The following is a 6,000-nucleotide window of genomic DNA, read 5'->3' as shown; positions in this document are numbered from 1 at the left end:
ATGATCAGCATCAGTAAGCACCAAGCATGTGCCCTGCCACCAACAACAACGACACAACAGAGAACCACAAGTATACTCACACACACATTCAGCAAACACACGTTGGACACACAACAGACCAAATACACAGTTTTTTATTTATATGTTATGCAAGTGTTGCTTATTGTATCACGCTCTGTTGCTTTTAAACCCTGGACTCTCTCATCCCTAACACACACACACGTGTGCGCACAGACACACTCGCGCATGCCCCCACACACACACACACACACACACACACACACACACAGACACACACACTCCACTTCTTCCCTGGCACAGCTGTCCCGAATGCTGCGGGCACACGGGCGTTTCACTGGCACGACACATGGAAGGAAAATCTGAATGTGTTCTCACTAATCATTCCCCTATTCCACCCAGAGAGAGAGAGAGAGAGAGGGAGAGAGAGAGAGAGAGATGTGGACGATTGAGGGATGAGGACAAGCACAGGGACTGGGAGACCTGTTTAGCAGGTGCTGAAAGGTGAGGAGCGGGAGACAATGTGAGTGTCAGAGTGAGAATGCGAGAAGAAAGAGAGAGAGTGACAGAGGGAGAGAAAAGCAGGTTAGAGGTGAATGGATCAGGAGAGAGGGCGGGAGGGAGGGAACGAGGGAGAAGGAGTGAGATGGGATAAATGGGGGGCATGCCAGTTCCATAAATGTTTAATTGCCAGCAGGTTTATTCATGTTAAGAGAGAGAAAGAGAGAGAGAGTGGAGAGGGGAGCAGAAGAAAGAGAGAGCTTAAACAGTCCAAAATCTGTCTAGAGCCCCCAAATCTAATTTACACAACAAACAGAGAGAGGAGAGAAGAGAGGGCAAAAAGGAGGGGAAGAGGGGGGGAGAAAGAGAAAAGGAGAGGGAGAAAAATGCTAATTGGCTACAGTTGGGCATGTCTGGCCTGAGATGAAAGAGGAAGAGGACAGAGAACGAGGGAGCAGGAGGGGGGGATGAGAGTACAGAGGGAGGAGTGCAGGAGAAATGGGAGAGCTTAGACTGGATGGATGGATGGATGGATGGATGGAGGGAGGGATGGATGGAACAGGACACAGACGGACGAAAGAGGTGGTGCCATACAAGGTGCCCCAGCCATCACAGCTGTCCTGTACCACGTCTTTCTTTCTTTCTTTCTTTCTTTCTTTCTTTCTTTCACACACTCTGTTCTTACACAACTGGACTTGTTGAACATATTTTGAGCCCTGTGATGTTTTTTTCTCCTTTTTTTCCCAGAGATGTTGGAATGAATGAAAGTAACGCTGGGGCCGTAAAAGATGGTATTGCCTTCTCCTTCACATGATTAATGGCTGAGCAAGATTATGGCTGTTTAGCAGTGTTTTTGGGGATAAAGACTTTAGAGTTAAAGGCCGCTTAAAATAAAAATAATCTCACCCGTCCTTTCAAATTTCGAAATTCTGGTGAAAATAAGCAATCTCAAACCAATGTAGGTTTATCTCCACCAGTCACAAGCAAAACAAATCAAAGAGATCAGAATGAGGTTCAGCTGTGCAGCAGGCAAATCGAGACAGGGTGGCATGGCGGTGCCTGTATCAGAGATGGTGTGGTGATGAAGACCTCTATCTCTCTCCTTAAATCTCTGCAGCTTTAGGCGCAAATCCTGACATGTTTTTTTTCTTTTACCCTGACATTACTTTCCCATTACTTTTATGATTTTTAATAGGATAGCCCACAGTCTCCTTTTTTTTTTTCAAGTGGGAAATTGCATTTTCAATCATTTGAGGGGTTCAAGCCCAGCTCCGGTTAGTTGGACTAACCATTGGAATGGATGAGAGAAGAGGAGGGGATGCACTGTCTTGCATTACACACTTATTATCATTATTCAACCTTCTAAATGCACAGCCCCATTTATAATGCAACAGTTCTGTTCAACTGCAGATGCATAGGCTCTGAATAGAATCCACAAATGAGTCAGATTGGACTTTCCCAGTCGTGCAGGGCTTTGGCATCGTCTGCTGTATTGGTGCATGCATACTGGAACTGTTTCGGCCTGAGTGTCCTTCTTCCTGAACCGAAACAACTCGTAACCCCATCTGCTGCACAAAGGGCTTAGAATTCTATTGGTCCCTAGCGCCAAGTGTACCTCGTACTCTCTCTGTTCATGGCAGATTTACTTTCCTCTCTCTCTCCCTCTCTCTCTCTCTGTATCTCTCTGTCTCTCTCTGTAATGTCTCTCTCTCTCTCTCTCTCTCTCTGTGTATCTCTCTCTCTCTCTCCTGTTTTGTCTCTCCTCATCTCCTGTTCCATCTCCTTCTACACCACCTCCTCCTCCTCCTCCCTGCTTCCCCTGTGCTTTGACTTGAGCTTAGTCCTGTATTACCCAAAATCCCCCCACGAGCCAGGTGTGGAGAGCAAAGCCCAAATGTCAGGATGAAAACATGATACCAACTTAATAGGTCAACCTTGTCCACAGAAAGGTCAGAGCGTTACTTGGGCCAAGCTAGCCTTTGGCCCTGGCTAGACGAGGACTTGTGTGCAGGGGCTGAATCCAAAGGTTGGGGCATTCTGAAAGAGTCTCTCTCTCCCTCTCTTTCTCTCTCTCTCTGACTCTATGTCTCCAGGCTGATACAGCATCTGTGCTTTGTTAAACATATTACTGTTACGCAAGAATCTGGGGCAAAGAACAACAACACTTGCTAAATATTTTGTTTATTGAAGTTAAAAATGCATTCAATTGCGGTCATGAATAACCCTTGAAAATCCTTCACCCTGATTAATCGGGAAAACAAAGAAACAATTAAAAGGCAAACAAACCCACAGCGGGCCACCGGTGGAGAAACCGCCATCGGTGTGTACCTGACGAGGTTTGGACTCGGGCCAGAACTGGGCCAAGAAAGCAGGTCAGGGTGTGCTGTTTCTGCGGGAGATCTGTTTGGAGTCTGCTGTGTGTGTGTGTGTGTTTTTGTGTTTAGCGCGGTTTAGTCAGGCTCCGGTTTACAAACGTTTAAGGCCCCGCCGCTGCACTGTTTCATTTTTCATTTAGTCGCAGCCCAAGGCCATGTCCCAGATTGGAGACTGCTACACACCACAGCGCTGAGCTCTGCGCCGCGCCGCGCCGCTCCCCTCCTCTCGTCTGGTCTGGTCCGGGGAGATGAGAACCTGCTGGTGACCCCATAGCCTGCAACACACACACACACACACACACACACACACACACACATTCAGGCACATACACACACGTCGCATGCAAAAACACACACGTAAGCAGGCGAGCACATTTCGGAAAGCATGCACACACACAAGCAAACATGCAGACATATTTGCGTACACGCACACAAACACACATAAGAAAGCAAACAGGACACAGACAGATACGCAGACGGAACACACACACGCAGACAACATGCGGAACATGCCGTCTAATTCCACTAATACAAAAATCTGCAGACAGACAGGTATGACAGACCGGCCAGTACAAACACACAGCAAGACATTACACACACTCCACTGCACATACACGTGTTTAATAAAGTTTAACACATACATGCATACACACACAGACAGTTACAGATGCATACACACATTCGCACTCACACAAACACACCTGGTAACCAGTCACACACGTTTGTGCACGCACACACATACACACACACACACACACACACACATACAGACACACAGACACACACACAAGCACACAAACATACATTTCACTATACACAGATGCACAACCAACACATTTGATACCTACTCACACCAAAACAGAAATATGTATACACAGTAAATGCACACACACACACACACACACACACACACACACACACACACACACACACACAAGTCAGTGCCCACGTGTGCATATAAACACACACCTGTGGTTTAGGCCAGAGTACAGAGAACTCTTTAGCCTTAGAGCTGTCTGTCCCACTTAGAGTGAGCACAGCTAGCGAAGAGGACCTGACAGACAGAGAAAACACACACACACACACACATGCACACACACACACACATACACACTGTGATGAGTACACTGCTGGAGCAGAAGACCTGACTAAGCTGAATTTCTGCTTGCTCCCCTTTCCTATTTTCCATCTGCCTCAGCGTAGAAGAACCTGCGTGGGGAAAAATAATGCCCACCATACACACGCCACGACTTTCTGTGACACTCCACTACACACACACACACACACACACACGCACACATAGACTGCTAAGCCACTCCGTCAATCTCCACAATTTCCCTCTGCTCTGTATTCATTAATTTCTTTCCATGGAGCCTTTCAATCGTCTGTCTCCACTCAGTCCCTATTTCCTTAACTCTCTCCTTATCTCTCTCCCTATCTCTTCCATCTCCCCTCTTCCCTCCCTCCATCCCTTTGTCGTTTCTGTGGTGCTGTGTGGTTGACCAACAGCCAGGGAGAGACAAGTGCAGGAGTGCTGGCCAAACTTGCCTGCCTCTCCGCCCAAATTACACGGGACAGTCCCAATTACCCTGTGGCCAACCAAAGCATTTCCTGGGTTAGCGCTGGTGACGCGCGCCCCCCTTTGCTGTGGTTATGGGGGGTGTCATTAGACGCTTGTTTTACTGCAACCCCAAGAACGTGCCCGCGGGCCGCATCCACGCCACGGGAAACGCTACTGCAACGTTCCAATAACCTCGCTGGGCCTGACGGATGACAAATGGGAGAACGTTAGGTTAACGTTGGAGCGTGTAGTAAATTCCAATTGGCCAACAGGGAAATGTGAGGGGAACTTTGGAGGGAAAATGAGAAATTTTCAGCGAGCTACTGCGACTTCTAGGGAGCAGATAAAGTATTGTAAAGTTTTGAGGAATTCAAAACACTGGAATTGAATTTGGCTTTGAGCTTTTTCCTGGACAGGTTGTCCGCAAACCAAGGTGTAAGGTATAGGTGTGGATGGAATAGGCCACAAATTTTTTTGAAAGACTTATTGCTAGCATCCAGGTCGTGTTCAGAGAAGGCCTCTGATTTTGACAACAATGCTGAGGGTTGCAGACAGAACAGAGTAGGGGTCCAATAAAACATATAGCCTTTGATTTATGTACCTCAAGGAACACAAAGTCAGATAATGATGCAAATAATGGATGGAAGAGAGGAAGAAGATGTATGAATACTGTTGAGAGAGATAAAGACAGGAGGAAAAGTTAGGTTTCAGGCTGATCCAGTGACCTCTATGCATACGTACTCTATGTGACCATGGGTACATCTGTGTTTGTACGTGTTCATGAGTGAGGGGGCACATGACACAACACAGAGGGTATCTGTCATAGAAAAACAAATACTGACAAAGTAACCCCGAATTTCTTTATTAGAACCAAACGATGGAGAGTGGGAATGGGGGGAAAGGGAGAGAGAGAGAGAGAGAGAGAGAGATGGAGCTCACGGGGGAAAGTAGGCAAACAGAGAGGGGAAAGAGTAAGCGATTGACGCACAGAGCAGGAGGAGGAGGGGGGTGAAGGGGGGGTGGGGGGTGGCGAGGTCTGGCGAGAGGCAGAGTGACGTAATGGATGAGAGGAGAGAGGGATTAGCTGTGTGACAGAGATGAAGGGATGCTCTCTGGTGTCACTCTTGGTCCCTCTCACTCGCTCCATCATCCGTCGGTGGCGAGAGGGGAGCGTCATTGGGCTGCGGAGTGTGTCACAGCTGTGCATGCCAGCTGTGCGCGAGCGTACGTGTGTAATCAATTTGTTTGCATACATTTCAAAGTATGTTTATGCACACATATGTATTGTATGTATTAATATTCCATGTGTCAATCTGTCAGGATTAATGTGTGCGGCGTGTGTGCGCCATGTGTCTGGTGTGCCGTATGTGTGTTTTATGTATGTATGCGGCGTGTGTTATGTATGTGTGCAGTGTGCGTCTACATGCAGTGTGTCTACTTCTAGTTGCCCATCTGGTGCTGCTATGCTGTGCTGCTCAGCCAGCACTCTAATAGCTCCAATAAGCCTGTGGTTTGCTGCCTCATACACACATACGCACATACACA

This window comes from Centroberyx affinis, unplaced genomic scaffold (genome assembly GCF_046629955.1).
Source record: "Centroberyx affinis isolate AG114_WGS23_722 - 3 ecotype Tasmania unplaced genomic scaffold, CSIRO-AGI_Caff_v1 ptg000138l_1, whole genome shotgun sequence".
NCBI lineage: Eukaryota > Metazoa > Chordata > Actinopteri > Beryciformes > Berycidae > Centroberyx > Centroberyx affinis.
The sequence above is the reverse complement of the archived record's forward strand: the minus strand, read 5'-3'. Positions refer to the sequence as shown.